The 24,897-nt window shown below is 45.4% G+C and overlaps 1 pseudogene across 1 annotated transcript; it reads right to left on the bottom strand.

Moving 5' to 3' along the window:
* Positions 1 to 985: 985 nt before the first annotated feature.
* On the bottom strand, positions 986 to 11,444 carry LOC309523067 (vomeronasal type-2 receptor 26-like; annotated as a pseudogene). Its single transcript, XR_014224648.1, has 8 exons — positions 11,104 to 11,444; positions 9,814 to 10,810; positions 8,491 to 8,621; positions 5,684 to 7,845; positions 4,685 to 5,613; positions 3,885 to 3,980; positions 3,659 to 3,733; positions 986 to 2,247 (listed from the first exon to the last, which is right to left on the bottom strand). The product of XR_014224648.1 is annotated as a vomeronasal type-2 receptor 26-like (transcript).
* Positions 11,445 to 24,897: the final 13,453 nt, after the last annotated feature.

Here is a 24,897-nt window from a genome sequence, read left to right as displayed (position 1 = left end):
CCCCTTCCCTTATATCCTTCCTTTATAGGCTTATCACCTAAGACGACAATTCAACAATATAATACAGAATTATACATAAAAAGGAAATAGAACAATGCAGGACCATTAGGAAGCTCTGGAGGGAGGAAACTCAGTTTCCTTCTTATTGTAATTTCTTTGACCCACAGAAGGTCTTGCTGTCTCTTTTCTCAGTTCTTTCTTTAGCTGTCCCTTCTTGTTCGCTTGCTTTCCTCCTTTCCTTCCTCCTCCTTTGGGCGTGGGCAGCGTGAGCTAGCAGTTTTTCTACGCCATATTGCCCTTTCTTTTCAAGCCACCTTCCAGGATCGTTCCCCTCTCAGTCCTGTCTTCTCTTTCTCCTCCACCACCGCAGACGCTGTCGTTCTCTCGCACTTCTCCTTCGCCATCCACCCTTTGCCCGCTGTCTTCTCAAAAGGTGTCGGGCTCTAGGACTGGGGCTGGCCGTGTGGGACGCCGGCGTAGGGCCACGAGAGTTTGGGTTTCTCGCCCCGCTTGCCTCCGCGCTCTGATCTTTTATTCCTCCTCTCCAGTTTGGACCACAAGGATTAAGACCTGTGCAAGGACAACAAAAAGGAAATGTCCCTTAGGACTCGGGCGCCTCCAGGTGCTACTTCCCCTGCCACCACTGGCGGAGGAAGGTGGGGTGCGGGGGGGGGGGTATCGCCCCGAGTGTCATCCCAGGGGGGTGGCAAAATCCCCCTGGGCGGATCGGTGCAAGCCTCCCAACTCCTCCTCATCTTGGTTCAGGGTGGACACAGCTGCGATGCTGCCGCATCCAGCGCCTGAGCCACGTGCAGAGTGGCCTCCTTTCCCCCTGCGCCCCACTGCTGCCTCTTGTATTGGGTTGTTCTGGTGGCACTGGTGGTGCTGGCGGCAGCGCTCTTCTGAAGATCTTGCGAATCCGGGAGATGATGGAACCCAAGCAAGTGGGGGTCTTCGGAGGCCTCTCTTCCTCGCAGTCCTGTGAGAAAAGTAAACAATTCACCTCCAGATTCTGGGAAAATGCCGCAATCATTAATCAATCAAACAAACAAACAAACAATTGATTGATTCAATCCGTACGCCGTCCTTCATCTGAAGCTGTCAGGGCGGCTTACAGCATAAAAATACAAAATAAAAACACAACATATGTATTAAAAACAAAAACGAACTCATAAGCCAACCTCCCAATCCACAAGCATGTTGAAAAGGCCATGCGTTGTCCAATTAGCCCAAGGCTGGTTCTAGAGCAGAACTTTCCATGTTGGTGACACACTTTGGAGACATGCCTCATTTCGCAAGACAGGGATTCAGTTCAACTAGCCCTTTTCCAGCCCTGGGAGGAGCACACAGTTTGGGAAGCTCTGTTCTAGAGAAACGTCTTTGCTTGGCACCCAAAGATACATAATGAAGGTGCCAAATGAGCCTCCCTGGAGAGAGCATTCCGCAAGTGGGGAGCCACCACAGAAAAGGCCCCTTCTTGTGTTGCTGCCCTCCAGACCGTTTGTGAAGGAGAAGGGCCTGTGTGGTGGCAGGCTGTCATAATCCCTCCTTTTCTTTTTTGGGGCAAGGCGTTATATGAAAGGGTTGTAGTCAGGAGGGAACACTCCTCTCCCAAGTTCTCATGTGGTCAGCCTTGGAGAGATCTGAACGAGACACAAAGCCAAGAACAAGCGGGTGGGGGGAAGGTATAGGAGGCAGGAAAACCCCAGAGAGAACCGGCTTTGCAAAGTGCCAACATGGTTTTATTATCGCCAAACCCACTTTGCAATTAATAACTTCATTTGGCAGGAGGCACCTGGAAACGCATTCAAAAGAGATATCTTACAAAACAAACACCAAACCAAAAGCAACCCAGGAGAATTATCTCCACCCCCCATCGTTCTGAGATCCAGCGCTGAGAGCCTTCTGGCGGTTCCCCACTGCGATAAGTGAAGTTACAGGGAACCAGGCAGAGGGCCTTCTCGGTAGTGGCACCCGCCCAGTGGAAGGCCCTCCCGCCAGATGTCAAAGAAATAAACAACTATCTGACTTTTAGAAGACATGTGAAGACAGCCCTGTTCAGGGAAGCTTTTCATATGTCATGAATGAATGTATGTTTCGTCTGACCTCGATTACGCTTGCCTCCAGGTGTTCTCCAGGTGGGGGGCACGGCAAATCAAGGGCCTCCTTGTCCTCCCCATCCTCCTCTGGGGGGCTCTCTGGTACTTCCTGTGGTTCTTCCTTCTTGATAGCCACTCCAGAGGCTGCCTGCCAGCAGAGACAGGACCCCAGAGGTGGTGGCATTGGTGGTGGGGAGAGGGGAGAAAGAGAGCAGCCCAGAATGAGACAGGAACCCACATTGAGTCGCTAGCCAGGGAAGCCCTACAGCCCTGGCGCCATGGGGGGCTGGTCCATCAGGACAAGTGGGGCAGCAAGCATACCCTTACCAGCCCCCTGCCTGCCTGCTGCCTGCCTGCCCCCTTGTCCCCACAACCAGTCCAGAAGGTGGCCTGACCGGCCAGCCGGCTTCCTCCTCCTCCTCCTCCTCTTCCCCAGCCTCAGGGTTCTCCAGCTCAGCAGGGCTTCCCTCCTGCTCTGTCTGCTACGTACCTCATTGATGGAGTCCCAAAGGGAATCCAGGGAGGACAGGGAGGAAACACTAGAAAATGGTGACATATTTGGAAGCTGCAAGGAAAAGATGCAAAAAACGAGCAATTAAAAAACGCAACCAAACGTTAAAACTCAAGGCACCCATAACTGAAACAACAGTTCTATTCTGCGGTTGATATGCTTCCCTCCCCTTCTGCCAATCACCACTTAGGCCACGGCCACCTACCCAGTCAGGGCTGAGGAGATCCAGCCGTCTTGCGGTCTCCTCCTCGCCTTTTCCTTCATCATCCTTTTCATGGAAATTGTCATCCTCGCTGGCTGACTGCTGGCAGAGACAAGACCCCAGAGGTGGTGGCGGGGATTAAGGAAAAAGAGAGCAGCACAAAATGAGACAGGCAGGAACCCAGAAGGCAGACTCTCCTGCCCACGTTGAGTCGCTAGCCAGGGAAGCCCTACAGCCCTGGTGCCATGGGGGGCTGGCCCATCAGGAGGAGTGGGGCAGCAAGCACAGCACATTCACTCTCAAGGCACCCATAACTGAAACAACAGTTCTATTCTGCGGTTGATATGCTTCTCTCCCCTTCTGCCAATCACCACTTAGGCCACGGCCACCTACCCAGTCAGGGCTGAGGAGATCCAGCCGTCTTGCGGTCTCCTCCTTGCCTTTTCCTTCGTCCTCCTTGACATTGAGAATGTCCTCCTCGGTGGCTGACTGCTAGCAGAGACAGGACCCCAGAGTTGACGGTGGGGAGAGAGGAGAAAGAGAGCATCCCAAAATGAGAGAGGAACCCAGAAGGGAAACTCTCTTGCCTATATTGAGTCGCTAGCCAGGGAAGCCCTACAGCCCTGGCGCCATGGGGGGCTGGTCCATCAGGAGGAGTGGGGCAGCAAGCATGGTCTGCCCTTAGCAGCCCCCTGCCTGTTTGCCCCCTTGCTCTCAACCGTCCAGAAGGTGGCCTGGCCGGCCAGCCGGCTTCCTCCTCCTCCTCCTCCTCCTCCTCCTCCTCCTCCCCAGCCTCAGGGTTCTCCAGCTCAGCAGGGCTTCCCTCCTGCTCTGTCTGCTACGTACCTCATTGAGGGAGTCCCAAAGGGAATCCAGGGAGGACAGGGAGGAAACACTAGAAAATGGTGACAGACTTGGAACCTGCAAGGAAAAGATGCAAAAAACGAGCAATTAAAAAACGCAACCAAACGTTAAAACTCAAGGCACCCATAACTGAAACAACAGTCTCATCCTACGATTGATATGCCCCCCTCGCCTTCTGCCAATCACCACTTAGGCCACGGCCACCTACCCAGTCAGGGCTGAGGAGATCCAGCCGTCTTGCGGTCTCATCCTTGCCTTTTCCTTCGTCCTCCTTGACATTGAGAATGTCCTCCTCGGTGGCTGACTGCTAGCAGAGACAGGACCCCAGAGTTGATGGTGGGGAGACAGGAGAAAGAGAGCAGCCCAAAATGAGACAGGCAGGAACCCAGAAGGGAAACTCTCTTGCCTACGTTGAGTCGCTAGCCAGGGAAGCCCTACAGCCCTGGCGCCATGGGGGGCTGGTCCATCAGGACAAGTGGGGCAGCAAGCACAGCACATTCACTCTCAAGGCACCCATAATTCAAACAACACAACAGCGGCATAGCCAGCCGCTCGGGTGCCCGGTTCAACGCGGGGGTCCTGTGGGCTTTCTGGAGCCTATCCTCTGCCTCCCCCCCAGCTGTAGGGCGGCTGAGGGAGAGGCAGGGGGCAGACGCAAGCCCCACGCTTCTGTTTCAGGCAGCGCCCAGCCTGCAGGGGCCCAAGCCACCAAGTCACCCCCAGGAGAGATGCGTGGATCAGGCACTCTGCAGCCCCCCCCCCCCGGTAAGTGCCAGCCCCCGTGGTGTGGCACCCAGTGCCAGCCGCGTTTTTTGACTCAACTAAAAGGTTTGGTGAGCCCAATTTTTATTTTTATTTTAAACACGGCTTTATGTCCTTTTGCCACCCCCCTCAGTGATGACACCTGGGGCGGACCCCAACCCCCACCCCCCACCCTCCTTTCTCTGCAACTGCAACAGAATAAAAGGACTCAAAACTCCCTTAGCAGTTTCCTGCTGGTCCCCTCACCATTTCCCCAGACATCAGTCTTCAGACTTTGCTTTTTCGGTGTCTGATAAGAGTTTTTTCTGATTCAGTTGCAGACAAACCACCAAAAGGCTGTTGGTCTCAACTGTAAAGTGAGGCTGGGATTCTGAGCCGATCTCACAGCCAGGTTCCGATCAGTCCATTTCCTCCAAGGGGGGGGGGACACCTGTTTCCCCTGAGGGCGACTGCTGAACACACCACCCAAGGGGAAAAGAAGGAGAAAAGCAGAGAAATCTTTTAATTCTGTAGCAAGAAAGAATGAGTGCCAGGAGTTTTCTTTTCCCTGCACTCCTCCATTGCCACACCTTTTCATTACTATTATTATGCTAGATTTAATGAACACTCATATCAGAGTGCTCTGTAAATTGGTGGCCATAGTCTTTATATACTAACCTTTTATGCTCTTCCACATCTGTTTAATGCTCCCAAACCCTTCTTTTAGACTTTTATATATACTTTGTGTTAAATACTTTTTCGCTTTCTGAAACGTTTTACAGACTGCAAATGATTGTACCCCACTCTACTGATGCTGGTCTACTACTGTAATAAAGATTTGATTGATTGATTGATTGATTGATTGAAATGAAGTATCCTATAGAAATGCAATGACTGGACACTAATGTAATGTATTCCCCTCCCCCCAAATTCATACTTTATTACTTATTAATATTAGTAAGAATAATGAAATAAGTCAAGCCAGAGGCTGCTCCCAGCTTAAATTTATATAGCACCCTTCATTGGAATGCTACAAGTTGAATCGTAATAAGAATGAGAGTTTCCACCAATTTGAAGTGATGAAAGTTTAAGTAGGATGCAATCTTGACTAATTAATATAAATGCTTTGTCAGTGGCTGATCTGTAAATTATTTTTACTTGCCCTTTTGATCTTGGCTTTGCTCTATAATGGGGACCTGAATGGGAGGAACTTGAGTTGGAGGAGGAGGACCTGAATGGGAGGAACCTCAGTTGGAGGAGGAGGACCTGAATGGGAGGAACCTGAGTTGGAGGAGGAGGACCTGAATGGGAGGAACCTGAGTTGGAGGAGGAGGACCTGAATGGGAGGAACCTGAGTTGGAGGAGGAGGACCTGAATGGGAGGAACCTGAGTTGGAGGAGGAGGACCTGAATGGGAGGAACCTGAGTTGGAGGAGGAGGACCTGAATGGGAGGAACCTGAGTTGGAGGAGGAGGACCTGAATGGGAGGAACCTGAGTTGGAGGAGGAGGACCTGAATGGGAGGAACCTGAGTTGGAGGAGGAGGAGGACCTGAATGGGAGGAACCTGAGTTGGAGGAGGAGGAGGAGGAGGACCTGAATGGGAGGAACCTGAGTTGGAGGAGGAGGACCTGAATGGGAGGAACCTGAGTTGGAGGAGGAGGACGACCTGAATGGGAGGAACCTGAGTTGGAGGAGGAGGACCTGAATGGGAGGAACCTGAGTTGGAGGAGGAGGCCTCTCCATATTCCTTCCTGACTGAGCATAAGATGCCTCCTCTGAAAAGGTTTGGCAGGCAGGGAATCCAACTATCTGCCATCGTCTCATTGCTTTCCTCCAATGCTAAACTTGTTGCTTGCTCACTCGTAATCTGGTGATCCGCTCAACATCAGGGCACAACATGTCACATCCAGGCCAGTGTAATAAAACCCATTGGTCTCCAGTCACGGCTTGGCTAAGGTCAGTTGCTACTTTTTGGAACAGAGAGCAGAGCTTACACAATACAGAAATTAAACCAACAGACTACGGGAGATGTTTTAAATGAATTTCTCAGTTTATTGATACACAAAGCTTAGGAGAACGAAATGACATGAAGTGTACTTATGAATGATACAGCATACATGTAGAAAATGGAGAAAATTCAATAAATAGAAATGACATAACTAGAAACTATTGTTGAATATCAGAATTGATATGGTTAATAGGTAGTTAGGACAAAGGAATCACACTCAAAGACCTAACTCCTCTCTCCCTCCAGCCTATCTTGTTGTGAGATAAATATAACTTCTCAAAGCAAAAAATGATTAAATGATAAAACTTTACAAACTAAGGGCAGTAGACCAGGACTCATTGTAGTCCTTGGTAAAGCAAGGTAGGAAAACATTTCCTCCCATCTTGCGGTTCATGTCAACAGGACTACACAAAACCTGGGCTAAGAATGAACACAATCTCTTTCACAGATGAAGAATGAGCAACATGGATGAGCAAGTGTGTTTCCTTTATGCACTTCTGGGCATCGGGAACATGGAATATTTTAAGAATCAACTGTTCCCTTAATTTCTGGTTGTCAGGTGCTCCTTTGTGTTCAGATCAGGCCTCAGCACAATAATGTAGCACTTGGGAAGGAAGATGCAGCCCAGAAGCCCAGCACTGGAGGCCAACATAGAGAAGATCTGCACGGCCACCATGTACTTGCCCTTGGTGCTCAGGTAGGTGGGCACAAAAGACACCCAAACACTGCAGAAGACCAGCATGCTGAAGGTGATCAGCTTGGCTTCGTTGAAGGAGCCAGGCAGCTTCCTGGCTAGGAAAGCCACCGTGAAGCAGGTGGCAGCCAAGAAGCCCAGGTAGCCGAGGGCAACGTAGAACATGGCCACAGACCCTTCGTTGCATTGCAGGACGATCTCTTCCACCTGGGAGTGCATATCGGGCTCTGGGAATGGGGAGAAGAGCCCAGCCAGATGGTGCAGATGAGAACTTGCCCCCCAGAACAGGAGATGACAATGGAGTTGGCCAGACTCTTGCCCAGCCATCTCCTCACCCTGTTCCCGGGCTTTGTGGCCAGGAAGGCCAGCACCACCGTGATGGTCTTTGCCAAGACAGAAGAAACAGCAACTGAGAAGATGATGCTGAAGGCCGTTTGTCGGAGAAGGCAGGTCTCTTTCCTTGGGCGCCCGATGAAGAGGAAGGAGGACAAAAAGGAAAGCAGGAGGGAGACGAGGAGGATGTAGGAGAGGTCCCAGTTGTTGGCTTTGACTATGGGAGTTTCCTTGTATTTAATGAAGATTCCCAACACAATGCCTGCTATTAAGGTCAAGAAGAGGGCAATGGAAGCTAAAACCATTCCCAAATATTCTCCATAAGTCAGGAAGGTGGTAATCTTGGGGACACATTGATCTCGGTCCTTGTTTGAATGGTGATCTTCTGAGCATCTGGGGAAGAGAATAAGAGTGGCTGCAGCATCACTTACATCCCTAATGATCTGTGCTCTGTTAAGTTTTGAAAAACTATGTGGTGGACATCAGGAAATAAGACTGTTAAAAGCAGTATGGAGAGGCAAAAAACCTGTTTGTTTCTAAAAAAAAGTTTACTCTGCTATTATTTCAAGAAGGTAGAGGTAGTGAAGAAGGTTTTTCTCATTGCATTTCTCAACTGGATTGTTTGGATCGTGCCTTATCCTGAAGAAACTCCTCTTTGTCTGGACCTTTGAAAATGCAAACAGTTTTCTGTTGTTTCCATACAATGTTAAAAATTTGCTACTTTTCATCATCTGTCCATTATTTCTGATAAATGTCAACATTATTTCCTTTTTGGTGTGACTTGGTATAAAAAATCAAAAAGGAATGTTTGTGGGAATTCCTCTCATAGCTGCCCACTTTGAACCCCAGAGATTTCTTCCTCATGGTCATTCCTTTCAACTCACTTCCTGGATGTAATAAAGGTGATGATTAATCCTAAAGAATTTGAGCAAGGAGCCACATTCCACAATGTCTGCAGAATTCTCACAAAAAGTGTGTGAGACTGAATTTCTGCCCTGTGTTTACTCTCTCCAGGAATTTCTTCCCCCTTGGAGTCACCCACCTTCCTGGGCGGAGAAGGTCCCTTCCGCACACCGAGCGCAAGCGTAGCAGCAAACGGGCTTTCCTTCTAGAACCACCTTGGCATATCCGGGTCGACATCTTTCTGTACACCTGGAACGAGGTACGGCCTAACCAAAAAGACAAGAAGGTGCCACAAAGAGGAACAGTTAGGAGTATTTGTGTGTATGTAATTCACTCATAGAGTGAATTCAAATGGATCTCTGGACTGCAGCCTTTGACCCCCCATCAGGGTCCTTTCAACCCCCCACTGACCATTGGGGTGACCAAAATATCTTGTTCTTCATAATTAGTTCAGGACAACTGAGGTTTGTGCGACAGAGCTCTGTTTCCTCTTCTCCGTTTACCTGCTTCCCTGCTTAAAAAATCTTCAAATAAAATGGCAATCGAGTCTGAAATGTGATTTCCCCAAAGTTCAGGATTCTGATAATCTCTCAATCACTAATTAAGACGTATTTAATATGACTTTTCCAAATATTGGTTTCCCTCACTCTGTGCTTGAGGCATGCAAGGTTTCCTCTTGTCGCTGATGTATTTCCCTAGTTATTTTGAGTTCATATGCCATTCCTTAACATTAACCTTATATTACAATAGGGGTTTTTTTTAACTTCTCATCCTTCACCAAAAACTGTGCACTTCTCAATTCCTGCACCCCGCACGCTACGCCACTGTTGGCGGATGTGGAATTATCCAACCCACAAGCTGTCCAATCCTATATCAGGAATTTTAAAATGTTTAATATTTTAGTATGAATTTCTTTATTTAGGGAGCTGCCCAGAGTGCTGAGGCAACTGAAGAAGATGTATAAGCAGTGCTATTTTTCTAGAAAAGAAGGTGCCGAAACTCACCATGAACACCTCCCTCTGAGAATGGCAATGGCACCCACCTGAAAGGTGTCAAAACTGAGTTTCAGCGAGTTCCCTTCTGAAAAAAGTCCCTGGGCATAGGCAGTAAAGGACGCAGGTGGCGCTGTGGGTTAAACCACAGAGCCTAGGACTTGCTGATCAGAAGGTTGGCGGTTCGAATCCCCGCGACGGGGTGAGCTCCCGTTGCTCAGTCCCTGCTCCTGCCAACCTAGCAGTTCGAAAGCATGTCGAAGGTGCAAGTAGATAAATAGGTACTGCTCTGGCGGGAAGGTAAATGGTGTTTCCATGCGCTGCTCTGGTTCGCCAGAAGCGGCTTAGTCATGCTGGCCACATGACCCGGAAGCTGTACTCCGGCTCCCTCGGCCAATAAATCGAGATGAGCGCCGCAACCCCAGAGTCGGCCACGACTGGACCTAACGGTCAGGGGTCCCTTTACCTTTGTAAGCAGTAACATTATCATTATGGAATGGGCCGTCTCTATTTTCAACAGAGTTGAATACCAATGTTGGGCGGTATGCTACTATTGTTAATACTAATAGTAACTATGATATTTTGCAGGTTTATCCACAGTCAAGATCAGCATCTGTGTGGACTGCAGTTTGCAAAAAAGGGGAAGGAAATACCTGCCACGGCTGTAGCCTTCCGTGTCCCCATTGCTCTCCTTCCTTCACCATCAGCCTCCTCTTGGATCTTGATGAAAGCGAAGCATGCAAGGCCTGAGCCACAGCGTGAAAATTGGTGTAAGTGCCATAGCTGTCTAGAAACAGGACTCTCTCAGGCTCCCATTGGGATAATGGCTCCAGTTTCTCCTCTTCTTTGCATCTTATCCTGCCTTTCACGGACAACAAATGCTTTGAATATGAACACTGAAACGCTTCATCCAAAGAATCCACAAGATTGGATGGCGAATTATAGTTGTTACCTTTGCTGCTCCTTATTCCGGTCTGAATTGCAAAGGACAGAGAACCATGGAGGTGCTGGAAGTTATTTGAAGGGATGTAATAGCCAGTTCCGATTTCTAGCAAAGCTGTTGTGATCCAGACTTTTGCCACTATTTCCTTCTCATATACTATGTTTATTGCCAGGAGTAGGATGATGCCCATTGCATTGGTTACATAGTAAAAAAATACCCCAACTTGTCTCCATAGGAAAAAAGGTTCCCCAGACCTCATAAATTGATTTAGATCATTTTCTGGTACTCTTTTTGATAAAGCAATGCAGATCCCTTTGCTGAGCATCAGAGGTTTCACAGCGCTCGCAAATCTTTCTCCACTGTCATTGTCTGGAGTGAAGAGGCCAATCCACGTCCATCCAAAATACAGGAGCAATTCAACAATCCCCTGGTACTGACTTTCCTCTTTGGGACTCATCCGGTAGACAAAAGGGAACAGGGTTTTACCTTCGAGAACCTGGGCAGTGAAGCCATAAGTGATCTAGCAAGGGAAGCAAAAGATCAGCAATTTATTTTACTTTCATCATAACGGGTATTTAAACATGAAATGTCTGATATCTATCTAAATCTCTGCTGGCTGAGGCTGATGGGACTTTTAGTCTGAAACATCTGGAGGTGTCAAGTTGGTGAAGGCTCAGTTTAGAAAAAGGGATGTTGGATCCATAGCTCAGGATTTCCCCTTTTAAAAAATATCCCCACTTGACCTCTCCAGAAAGAAAGTAGAATTTTACGCAGTTGAAATTCTCTGTCCCTCCATGCTCTCCCACTACTTACCTGTGGGATTTTGTAGATGCCTGACAAGGCTGAAATCACTCCTGAGATGAAAGTGTTGCTTCTTTCAAGAACAGCCAGCAGGGGATTCTGTTCTCCACAGTGATAATTGGGAATATTGCATCCACTGCCTGCAAGCAGCTCTAGCATGGCATTTGAAGTCATCCTTGCATCGAGATAGTTCTCATAGAGGTTGTAGCCCAGGGTGATGTTGGGTAAGAGCCTGAGATCCTGGTTGATCTCTTGGATGGTGAGCGGGAAAGACAACATGTACGAATAGAGCCTAGCTGACTCCCTGCAACGAATGAATCCTTTTAAAAGAGTGAAACTGATATTCATATGATGGGGGGGCGCATTATATGATCCAAAAAGATTAGTATTTATTGATTAATCCTATTGCATTAATATCAAACCATTTACAGTCTAGTATAGAATAAAAATAAATAGAATAAAGACATGCTGGCCACATGCCCCGTAAGCTGTACGCCGGCTCCCTCGGCCAATAAAGCGAGATGAACGCCGCAACCCCAGAGTCGGCCACAACTGGACCTAATGGTCAGGGGTCCCTTTACCTTTACCTATAGAATACAAATTTGCAGATCTCTGCTCCACGACCGGAGCTTTGATGCAAACAGCACACAGAGCTGTTCAACAGTGGAACAGACTCCCTCCGAAGGTGACCATGTGTCATGGTCTAAGAGCCTGAGATCCTGGTTGATCTCTTGGATGGTGAACAGGAAAGACAACATGTACCAGTAGAACCTAATTGCCCTCCTGCAATAAATGAATTATTTAAAAAGAGTGAAACTGATATTCATATTAATGGGAGGGAGGAAACATTATATGATCCACAAAGATTAATATTTATTTATCATTTTACATTAATATCAAACCTTTTCCTGTCTAGCACAGAACAAAAATTTGGAAATCTCTGCTCCATGACCGGAGCTTTGATGCAAACAGCACACAGAGCTGTTCAACAGTGGAACAGACTCCCTCCGAAGGTGACCATGTGTCATGGATGCTTCAGGTGAGATTCCTCTGGGTTCCTTCCATCTCTACAACTCCATGATTCTATTCTACTGTGGTTCTATGAGTAAGAAATGAAGACGCCCCTCAAAATGTGTGCTATACTGGGAAGTTGCTGCAAGGGCTGCTTTTCCTGCATTGGTCTTTGACTTCTTCCAAGGGGCTAGACTATAGGTAGATAAGAGACAATTTTATTGAAGGAGGGGAAGCACCAAATACCTCAGTCCCCTTTTATTTTATTTTTTTAAAGTAATATTTATTAAAGTTTTACAGACATTAGAAAATTTCAAAGTTTAAACTCAAAAAATAAAGACAGAGAATAACCCTAATATGATAAAAAGAGAATTACAAAAAACAAAAGCAAGTTATACATCTTTGACAAAATCTTAGTTTTGGGTTCTAACAGTTCTGTTTCCAACTTTGATTTTTCCACCTGGAAGCCATTTTTTTTGTCCAGATTGTATACTTCTCTTATTTGGTAATAATGAAACCAATCTCACACTCTATCTTTTAGTTTCTCAAAACTCTGCAATTTCAATTTGTCTCCTTCTTGCTCCAAAATCTCCCAATATTTTGGCCATTTGGCCTCCATATTGGGCCTTTTCTGAGCCTTCACCTCCATTGGTGACAACCACCTTGGGGTTTTATTTTCAAGTAATTCCTTATACCTTGTCCAAACATTAAACAGTGCTCTCCTGACAATATGGTTTTTAAATGCTTTATGAGCTTTAACCTTGCCGTACCACAAGTATGCGTGCCACCCAAAAACATTATTAAAACCTTCTAGATCCAGAATGTCAGTGTTCTCAAGAAGTAGCCAATCTTTCAACCAGCAGAAAGCTGCTGATTCATAGTAGAGTTTAAGGTCTGGCAGGGCAAACCCCCCTCTTTCTTTTACATCAGTTAATATTTTAAATTTTATTCTGGGCTTTTTGCCCTGCCAGACAAATCTAGAGATGTCTCTCTGCCACTTCTTGAAACAATCCATCTTGTCTAAAATTTGTAATGATTGGAACAAAAATAACATTCTTGGCAGTACATTCATCCTTATAACCGCAATTCGGCCCAAAAAGGAAAGCTTCAGATTTGACCATATTTCTAAATCCTTTTTAACCTCCGTCCAACATTTTTCATAATTGTCTTTAAACAAGTTCCCATTTTTAGCTGTCATGTTTATCCCCAAGTATTACCTCAGTCCCCTTTTAGTTACAATTGAGGTCTAGTGGCTTTCAGGTTTGAGTGCGTGGTAAAACCTATAATTTTGCACATGTTTTTCATCAGTGACTCTACCAATGAGGACACACCCTGATCTGTGTTATTCCATATAATCATTTTATTTGAAGCATATCATTCCTGCTCTTCACCCATAGAAATACAAGCATTTTCAAGAGTTTCTTAAAACGCTTCTAATTTTTTTAAAAAAACAGTGACAGAAAGGGAAAAGTGCTGGGATTGGGGGAGGAAACCTTTAATGTAGCTCAGACAGATTTCCCCATGGTGGGCTGTAGGCCTCCTGTTCCATCGTGTTAATAGAAGTGTGATAAGTTGGGATAGGAAACAGGTACCTATGGATTCCAAGTGAAGAAACATCAAACATCTCACTACTTAGAAATGAGGCCAGTTGTTTGTGTGTGAGAAAAAGGAATAATTCCTTTTCACATTTTAGAGACCTGACTCCATGAAAAGGAAGTCTCCTGATTCATATTATTTATCATTTCAATTAAAGCACATTTTTCCTGCTCTTCAGCCCCCAAACGTCACCCAGAGGATCTTAAAATTCCATTTGTAAAACTGTAACATGGAACAATATTGAATGAAACCTTTGAGCCTTGGAAATTGCCTGAGTTTCATGGCATCCTGCAGGTGGGGAAATTCAGTGCATCCTTTTGACCCCTGACCAGATTCATTGGCATCCTTGCATTCTACTAAAAGCAACACAGAATCAAAGGTAGGAGAGTGTTTCACTAAGGAAGACCCAGAGAACATGGAAATAGGAGAGGTTTGGGTGGAATCTTATACTAGACCCCCCCATCTCCCATCACCCCCAGCCAGCAAGAGCAATGGTCAGGTCAGGTAGTCCTGCAACATTAGCCCTTGGCTCCCCAGCCCTGAGAAATGGGCTCTTTCCTTGATAAATAGGAACCACTAGAAGGACTGGAGAACCATGAAACTGTGAAGTACATACTTTTCAATCCTAGCGAAGGGTGTCTGAGAAAAGACATACGGAGTTTCCTTATAAAAGCGTTTTGGAGATATGATCCCACTGATGAGAAAGTGTCCAGGCCGGTAGTAATTGCGAGCATCCGTTTCATCCCTGACCAGATTCAAGGGGCATTTCGCCTTGTGGTTCCCGCAGACTCCAAAGGGCATCATGAGCAGCAAAAGCAGAAACAGAAGGAGCAGGGATCTCATTCTGGCTCTGCCTCCTCCTCCTCTTACCTGCCAAGGAGGCATAGCAGAAGAACCCAAAGACTCTTGCAAGGCCAGACTGCCTGGGCTTTCCCAATCTGGGTGGTTTTCAGCTCTACCTTTGGAGCTAGGAAGCACAAGGCAGGCACACCCCTCTTTCGCCAGCTCTGCATCTTGACTCAGTCTGTCTCCAACACAGGAAATAATCTCTGCACTAACTTTTTCTTTCCCAGTCACAGCACAATTAATATATTCATGCTACTTTCTGAGGCTGAAGTAACCTCCAGAAATATCTCCTGAGCATTTAGAAGATGAGATGACTATAATTTTGATTATTCCAAGTGGAATAAGTTTCATCACACTAACTTTCTGGAGTCTTGAATGGCTCTGGCAGCAGGTGCAGACCTGGAGAAAAACATGATGATGAAAAGTCAAAAGGTGTTTTGGGGAATTGGAAGTTTGGCCTGAACTTTGCTCCCAAGGACCAGCGAAGAGCCCTGCATCTGCATCCGACCATCGACTCTCCTTCCTTGGAGGTTTTTAAGTTTGGATGGCTAGCTGTTAGGGATGCTTTAGAGAGCCAGTGTGGTGTAGTGGTTAAGAGCAATAGACTCGTAATCTGGGAAACCGGGTTCGTGTCTCCGCTCCTCCACTTGCAGCTGCTGGGTGACCTTGGGCCAGTCATACTTCTTTGAAGTCTCTAAGTCTCACTCACCTCACAGAGTGTTTGTTGTGGGGAAGGAAGGAAAAGGAGATTGTTAGCCGCTTTGAGACTCCTTAGGGTAGTGATAAAGCGGGATATGAAATCCAAACTCTTCTTCTTCTTCTAGTTGGCCACCTCGGGTGGATTTGATTCCTGCCAATACCTTCTGGTTCTCCCCCTTAAGGGAAGTAGCATGTTGGTGGTTTTGAAGTCACTTCAAGTGAATTTCCACCCCATCTTTGAAAGGCTTCTCCAACAGAGCGAAGCTCTCTGGGGTTGGTGGAGGGGAGAAAGGTTGTCCGGAGCCTTAGGCTCTCCCTTCCCCTTTGACATTTTCTGCGGAAGGACAGCTTCTGTTTCACATGGAACCAACTTGCTCCTCGTCTTTGAGAAAAAACTTCTCTACTCATAAACCAATTGTGTGCGCAGAAGCCAGGCTAGCATTCTAGCAGCTTTGTTATTCTTTATCAATTTATTTATTAATATTTATTTACTTTCTTACTTAATTATTTAATCTTTCATAAATTCCATGCACTATTTTGGCCAATCACCCCTAGAGCGCTTTACGTCAAGATAAGTCAGGGTGATCATAACAAAGTTTACAGTCTTACTTTAGAACATTCCAAAAGTTAAAATAATAAAACAGAATCAAATTACCTCAACTTCCTAAGAATCTGGGTGGATGCTTTCTTTATTACATTAAAAAAAGTTTAAAAATTATTAAGTCTCCACAGATATTCCAATCACTTGTCTTCATATACAGTTTAAAAAAACAAAACCCCCCACATAATTTCTTCTTGACTCTCCACCCTCCCTTCTCTATGTTTGTTTTTGTTACTTCTTTTTATCAGATGTTTTAAAAAACATGTTTTTATTATCAAAGCCCCAATGACGTATTTCAGTAATCCGCAGCTTCTATTTCGAATCCTGCCTTTGACTTCATGTATGGGTGATAGTTTAACAAATAAGATATCAATGGTCTCCATTCTTCCTGAAAAGATTCATCCTCATGTCCTCTTAGTTTAGCAGGTAATTTCACCATTTCAGCATATTCCCCCAGTTTCATAAGCCAATCCTCCCTCTCTCCACTTCTGTGCATATAAAGTTCTAGCTGCTGTGGTTGCATACATAAATAACCCACTCAGCTTTCTCGGGACCTTTAATTATTAAATTTATATAGGAGCCTTCATTGGATTGCTACAGGTTGAACTGCTATAAGAGTAAGTGTTTAGTAAACTTTCTACTAGTCTGGAGAGATGAAAGTCTAAGTAGGATGCAATCTTAGGTAATGAATCTAAATGCTTTACCAGTGGCTGTTCTGTCAGTTATTTTCACTTCCCATCCGATCTTGGTTTTGCTCCATAAATGGGGACCTGAATGGGAGGAACCTGAGTTGGAGGAGGAGGAGGCCTCTCGCTCTTCCTTCCTGACTGAGCATAAGATGCCTCCTCTGAAAAGGTTTGGCAGGCAGGGAATCCAACTATTTGGCATGGTCTCATTTCTTCCCTCCAATGCTGAAATTGTTGCTGGCTCACTCTTCATCTGGTGATCCACTCAACATCAGTGCACAAGGTGTCAGATCCAGGCAATGGAATCTGAAAAGTGATTTCCCCAAATTTCAGAATTCGAATAATCTCTCAACCACAAATTAAGACCAATTTAATACGAATTGGTTCCCTTCCCTCTGTTATGAGGGATGACAGGAGAGGTTAGGAGATTATTGAAGGCCAGAAATTCTGCTTTTAGAACTGGGGGGACCGGGTATTGTATGGCATAGAAAGAGCGAACTTGAAGAGGGGTATCAGGAAAGCAAAAGCGGAGTACAGAGGAAAAATTGAGGACCACCTGTGAAATCGTGATCCTAGACAAATGTGGCAGGGAGTCCAACATCTGACTGGTTATAAATCAAGGAATTCATCAGTGGTAGAGAGTACGGCTTCCTTGGTGGGAGAGCTGAATACCTTCTTTGCCCGATTTGAGGTGACACCAACAGTGATCCAACAGGGATGCCAGAGCTATTGGCGTCACTACCTACAGGAAATGCTGCCAGGGTGGAAGAGGGAGAAGTGAGGCGAATATTAAAGGAGGTAAACACGAGGAAGGCTATGGGCCCAGATGGGGTGGCTGGCAGGGTGCTAAGAGATTGTTCGGACCAACTGGCAGGAATCCTTATGAAGATTTTAACCAGTCTCTGGCCCAAGCCACTGTTCCACCCTGTCTGAAATCCGCTACCATTATACCCCTGCCAAAAACATCAAAGATAGACAGTCTGAATGATTTTCGCCCTGTGGCGTTGACACCCATTATAATGAAATGTTTCGAAAAACTGGTGAGGGACCGCATCTTATCTTGTCTGCCAGTGGGACTTGACCCTTACCAGTTTGCGTACAAGGCAAAGAGATCCGCAGAGGATGCTGTGGCAATGGCTTTACATGCTGTCCTGACTCATTTGGAGAAGCAAGGGAACTATGCGAGACTGTTATTTGTAGACTTTAGTTCTGCATTTAATACTATTCTTCCGCATAGATTGGTGCCCAAATTATTAGACCTGGGACTTCCACCATGTTTGTGCAGGTGGATATTAGACTTTCTATCAAACCGTTCCCAAAGGGTCAGGTTGGGTTCCCACGTCTCTGCAGATCTCATCACGAATACGGGGACGCTGCAGGGGTGCGTGTTGAGCCCGCTTTTATATACGCTCTATACAGCTGACTGTGCCCCCAAATACCCCAGTAATAAGATCATTAAGTTTGCAGATGATACAACGGTGGTTGGTTTAATTACTGCTGGAGAGGGGGAGGCGGCCTATAGGAAGGATGTCGAGCAGTTGGGGGAGTGGTGCAGGAAAAACAACTTACTCCTTAACTTAAAGAAAACAAAAGAGATCATTGTGGACTTTAGGAAACGTAAATTGAATATTCAGCCACTTATTATTGAGGGGAAGTGCGTGGAACAGGTTTCGGTGTTTCGATTTCTGGGAATGGAGTTGAGAGACGACCTCACCTGGGGAGAGAACAGCAAAGACCTGGTGAAGAGAGCACAGCAGATGTTATATTTTCTGAGAATCCTCCGGAAAAACAATCTCTCAAAGGACCTGTTGATGGCATTTTACCATTGCACTGTGGAGAGCGTACTAACTTATGGTCTGTGCGTGTGGTTTGGGAGCTGCACAGCCAGGGAAAAAACAACGCTATCCAGGGTCGTAAAGACTGCAGAGAGAATTATTGGGTGCACTCTTCCCACCTTAGATGGGAAGCGGCAGAGATAGCACATGACACTACGCACCCCGGAAATGATCTCTTTCAGCTTCTGCCTTCTGGAAGAAGGTATAGGGTTATAAAGGCCAGGACTAGCCGTCCGAGAAACAGTTTCTACGCAAATGCAATTCTGGCTCTAAACGCAGCATAAGGGGTCTCTGTAGTATAGTGTATTTTAAAATGGGGTTTTAGAGTTTTTAGGGTTTTTTGAATGTTTTATGTAGTTTTGTAATAGTTTTATGCAGTTTTTATGTAGTTTTATTTAGTTTTGTGGTAGTTTTATGTAGTTTTATGTAGTTTTTCAATTTCATTGTTCCGCAAGGGACAATGACAATAAAGATATCGTAATCGTAATCGTTAAGAGGCATGCAAGGTTTCTTCTTACCACTGATTTATTTTCCTAGTTATTTCTAATTCACATGCCGTTCCTTTCCGTTAACCTTATATTACAATAGGGTTGTTGTTGTTGTTGTTTTTTTAAAAAAGCTTATCATCCTTAACAATCAGCTGTCAACTTGTCAATTCCTGCACATACATTATTTTACCATTTGCAACATCTACAAGTGAGCTTACTCCACAAATTTTTAAAAATCCACAATAAATCAGTAATTATCATTTCTTTTTCATTTTTTCTTTTTTTTTGCATCTTACTGGTTTTTTGTGTTTTTTAAAAAATATTTTATTAAGGATTTTCTTGTTTTACAGAAGGAAGTGTGATGCCTTGTATTTTTTTCCCCATGTAACATTTTTACAAATCCGTTTCATTTGTTGAGGCATTAGGGGGAGAAGAAAAAAATGAAAAAAGAAAGGGGGGTGGAGAGAGGGAAGATGGATGGGGGTGGGGTCGGCTGGCGGTGTTTCTATTATGTTTAATGTATGTAGAGTTCGGTGTCAGTGTTGCTTGTGTTGTTCACTTGTGTTCCTTTGGTGGTGAGAGAGGTTGGGGTTGGCCTGGGGTGTGATTGTTTGCTTGTGACTGGCTGTGGTGGTCTTTGTTTTCGTGTGGGTGAGGTGGGTGGGTGTTTTGGATCAGGTTAGCCATACTGATTTGTATGCTGTTGGTGGATTATTGTCATTGTCCTGTTGGGCTGTGTATGTGATAAAGGGGAGCCATACCGGGGTGAAGGCGTCTTCTTCTGTTTGTCCCCGTGTCAGTTTCAGTTTATTAGTTAATTTTTCTAGTAGGGCTGTTTCCCATACTATTTGGTACCATTGGTCCATGCTTACTCCTGACAACCTGATATGGTCATTTTTCAGCGGTTGTTTAAGAAAAAACATAATAAGGATCTACTCGCCTTCTCCCTCTGTGATTTCCCCTACCTTGTTGAATTTCTTGGGCCACTCAATGGCTTCTGGGTTAATGGTGAACTTTATGCCAGCAGATGCCCCTCTCCTTATATCCCCAATTTTCACAAGGACATGAGACTTATTGGGAGACATCACCCAGTTCATAATATCGAAGTCCGCTGGTAGCTCCCAGTTCTCATCCAAGCACAGCCTCCCCCTGGAAGTATTCAGACACCGGATTTCTCATAAGAAAGGGTGAAGCTGGAATGGCAGGGAAAAGCACCAGCATTAAGAAACCGGGAAGCTAAGATGTCCTACTCACTTTGTCCTCTTATGATTTGGGGCCTGCGTGTATCTCATGTAGACTAGAATTCCTATTCAGGCTTTTTTTGTAATATATTAAGGCATTTATATAGAGTGCATATAAAATAACAAGGAGCTTTACAGATTAAGTTTAATACAAAAGACAAGTTAATACATTCTTAAAATCCACAAAAGCCATAGATACTCAAAATGTCCTAAAAGTCAGTGTTCATGAATGTGCTTGCGAACAATCACATTGAAACTAGCAGAGAGAGCACAATTTCCGCAGGAGTCCCCTTTAGCTCTAGTGAAGTTTATCCCACTACACAGGGGTCATTGCAGAGAAGGCCTTCACAGACCCTGCAATCCTCACCTGAGGCCCTTTTTGGAGTGGCACCTCTATGAAAGATCTGGAGGGTGGCAGATAGAGAATTCACCTTTTTTCAGAGCCAAAGCCATCTGTTGGACGAAGTGACTCAATATGGATATCCAGTGAATTATCATTAAGAACAAGAACAAAAAGTAGAGATATGACCAAGGACACTTTCGGATCATAACCAATTACTACTTGAATTAAAAGATGAAAAAACACATCATTCAGGTGGAGATGAAACGATGGACTTCTTGCTAACCAAACAATTTTACTTAAAGCTGAAAAAGCTTTGAAAGATTATTTTGAGTTCAACTTAAATCAAGGAATGGATCTGAAGGTTGTCTGGGACTCAAGTAAGGCAGTAATGTGGGCTTTTTCATTCAAGAAAATGCTTTCTAAAAGAAGATGAGAGAACAAAAAAATCCCAGACCTGCTGGAAGAGCTGATTAAAAATGAATCATAGAATCATAGAGTTGGAAGAGACCACAAGGGCCATCGAGTCCAACCCCCTGCCAAGCAGGAAACACCATCAGAGCACTCCTGACATATGGTTGTCAAGCCTCTGCTTAAAGACCTCCAAAGGAGGAGACTCCACCACACTCCTTGGCAGCAAATTCCACTGTCAAACAGCTCTTACTGTCAGGAAGTTCTTCCTAATGTTTAGGTGGAATCTTCTTTCTTGTCGTTTGGATCCATTGCTCCGTGTCCGCTTCTCTGGAGCAGCAGAAAACAACCTTTCTCCCTCCTCTATGTGACATCCTTTTTATATATTTGAACATGGCTATCATATCACCCCTTAACCTCCTCTTCTCCAGGCTAAACATGCCCAGCTCCCTTAGCCGTTCCTCGGAAGGCATCGTTTCCAGGCCTTTGACCATTTTGGTTGCCCTCCTCTGGACACGTTCCAGTTTGTCAGTGTCCTTCTTGAACTGTGGTGCCCAGAACTGGACACAGTACTCCAGGTGAGGTCTGACCAGAGCAGAATACAGTGGCACTATTACTTCCCTTGATCTAGATGCTATACTCCTATTGATGCAGCCCAGAATTGCATTGGCTTTTTTAGCTGCCGCGTCACACTGTTGGCACATGTCAAGTTTGTGCTCTCAAGCCAGGTGTCACCCATCTTGTATTTGTGCCTCTCATTTTTTTTCCCCAAGTGCAATACTTTACATTTCTCCCTCTTAAAATTCATCTTGTTTATTTTTGCCCAGTTCTCTAATCTGTCAAGGTCGTTTTGAAGTGTGATCCTGTCCTCTGGGGTGTTAGCCACCCCTCCCAGTTTGGTGTCATCTGCAAATTTGATCAGGATGCCCTTGAGTCCATCATCCAAGTCGTTGATAAAGATGTTGAAGTCATGTCAGACTAACCTGATCTCGTTTTTTGACAGAATTACAAGCCTGGTAGATGAAGGCAACGCAGTGGATGTAGCCTACCTTGATTTCAGCAAGGCATTTGACAAGGTGCCCCATGATATTCTTGTAAAGAAGCTGGTAAAATGTGGTCTTGACTCTGCTACCACTCAGTGGATTTGTAACTGGCTGACTGACCGAACCCAAAGGGTGCTCATCAATGGTTCCTCTTCATCCTGGAGAAGAGTGACTAGTGGGGTGCCACAGGGTTCTGTCTTGGGCCCGGTCTTATTCAACAGAAGCTGCCCTTCCGCAGAACATGTCAAAGGGGAAGGGAGAGTCAAAAGTTCAGAGCAACCTTTCTCCCCTCCAACAAATCCAGAGAGCTTCCCTCTGTTGGAGAAGCCTTTCAAAGATGGGATGGAAATTCACTTAAAGTTGCTTCGAAGCCACCAAGGCGCTACTTCCCTTCAGGGGGAGAACCAGAAGAGAGCGGCAGGAATCAAGCAGCCCAGACCCACCCAAAGCGGCCAGAGGGTGGGCTTGAGAAATCCCTCCCCATCGCAGGCTCCACTAGTCTCTGTCTCTAGCAGCCGCCAAGAAACAAGATCCCACCACCATGTATCCCGTTGACAGTCCTGAGGATGGCATTTCTCAGTATTCTCCATTGATTGATTTTTATTTATTCATATTTATTCCTTTATTTATTGATGTACTGAACCTATATATCGCCCTATACCTGGAGGTCTCAAGGCGGTTCACAGAACAAAATCAAAATATAAAACAACAATATATATAATCAAAATAAAAACAACCACCCAATAACAGCCTCTGCCCTCCCAAAAAAACCCCACATTTTAAAAGGGATTAGGATGCCTGGGATACAATGCTGGGACTCCTTCATCTGGCTGTTGTCCATCCCTGACTCTCCCACCTCTTCTTAAAAACCTCCAATGAATCATAGAATGGGAGACTTGGAAAGGGACCCCAAGGTCCTCTAGTCCAACCCTCTGCAATGCAGGAATCTCAGCTGAAGAATCCCAACAGATGGCCATCCAACCTCTGCTTCAAAACCTCCAAGGAAGGAGAGTCCATGGTTGGATCCAGCTCCTTCTTTGGTGCTTGTGAGCAAAGTTCAGGCCAAACTTCCAACTTCCAAGCACACCCCTTGACTTCTGCCCAACATGTTTTTCTCCAGCTCTGCACCTGCCGCTTGAGCCAGTCAAGACTCCAGAAAGTTATGGTGCTGAAACTTATTCCACTTAGAATAGTCGAAATTATAGTCATCTCATCTTCTGAAAGCTCAGGAGATTTTTCTGGAGATTGCATGAGCCTCGGAAAGCAACAACAGCATGGCAATATTAATTGAAAAAGTTGGTGCAGAGAATTTTTCCTGTGTTGGAGACAGACGGAGTCAAGATGCAGAGCTGGCGAAAGAGGGGTGTGCCTGCCTTGCGCTTCCTAGCTCCAAAGGTGGAGTTGAAAACCACCCAGATTGGGAAAGCCCAGGCAGTCTGGCCTTGCAAGAGTCTTTGGGTGCTTCTGCTATGCCTCCTTGGCAGGTAAGAGGAGAAGGAGGAGGCAGAGCCAGAATGAGATCCCTGCTTCTGCTGCTCATGATGCCCTTTGGAGTCTGCGGGAACCACAAGGCGAAATGCCCCTTGAATCTGGTCAGGGATGAAACGGATGCTCGCAATTACTACCGGCCGGGACACTTTCTCATCAGTGGGATCATCTCTCCAATACGCCTTCTTGAGAGAACTCCATACAGCTTTACTCAGACACCCTTCGCCAGGAATGAAGTGTATGTAAAATCATATGCGCATGGGTTTCACGGTCCTCCAGTCCTTGTAATGGCTGAAATAGGAAAGAGCCCCTATCTCAGGGCTGGGGAGCCAAGGGCTGATGTTGCAGGACTACCCTGCCCTGATCATTGCTCTTGCTGGCTGGGGGTGATGGGAACTGGGGGGTCCAGTAAAAAACCACTCTTATTTCCTTCTTCCCTCTGTCTTCCTAAGTAAAACAATCCTGTTCCTATGTGTCTGTGTTGCTTTTAGTAGAATGCAAGGATGCCAGTGAATCTGGTCAGGGTTCAAAAGGATGCACTGAATTTCCCCACCTGCAGGATGCCATGAAACTCAGTGAATTTCCAAGGCTAAAATGTTTCATTCAATATTATTCCATTTGGACAATTCATAAACTGTCATTAAGGAATGTTACAGTTTTGCACATGGAATTTTGAGAACCTCTGGGTGACCTTTGGTAGCTGAAGAGCAGGAAAGATGTGCTTTAATTGAAAGGATAAATAAATAATATGTTAGGGGAGTTCCTTGTAAGTGGACTTAGATCTCTAAAATGTGAAAAGTAATTAATCTTTTTTTGACCACACACAACTGGCCACATTTCAAAGCATTGAGGTGTTTGACGTTTCTTCCTATGCCAGAGGGTGGCATGAAACTCAAGCAATTTCCAAACTGCTAAGATTATTTTATGTTTATTCTATTGGGATCATTTGTGAACAACCTTGTCACAGTTCTCTTTACACAATGCAACGGGAGACCTACAGCCCAACATGGGGAAATCTGTCTCAGCTACATTAAAGGTTTCCTCCTCCAATCCCAGCACTTTCCCCTTTCTGTCATTTTTTTTTTTTTAAAAAATAGAAGCGTTTTAAGAAACTCCTGAAAATGGTTGGATTTTTATGGGTGAAGAACAGGAATGATATGCTTCAAATAAAATAATTATGTAAAATAATACAGACCAGAGGCTATCCTCATTGGTGGAGTCAGTGATCCAAAATATTGGCAAAATTATAAATTTTACCACACACTCAAACCTGAAAGCCACCAGGCCTCATTTGTAACTAAAAGGGGACTGAGTTATTTGGTGCTTCCCCTCTTTCAATAAAATTGTCTCTTATCTACCTGTAGTCTTGCCCCTTGGAAGGCGCCAAAGACCACTGCAGCAAAAGCAGCCTATGGAGCAGATTCCCTGTATATCTCAAATTTTGAGGGCCGCCTTCATTTCCTACAAATAGAACCACAGTAGAAAAGAATCACAGAGTTGTAGAGATGGAAGGGACTTGGA

Source organism: Podarcis vaucheri (genome assembly GCF_965113315.1).
Source record: "Podarcis vaucheri genome assembly, chromosome: 18".
NCBI classification, from domain to species: Eukaryota; Metazoa; Chordata; class Lepidosauria; order Squamata; family Lacertidae; genus Podarcis; species Podarcis vaucheri.
Note: the sequence above shows the minus strand (reverse complement) of the source record. Positions and strands in the feature narration are given on the sequence as shown.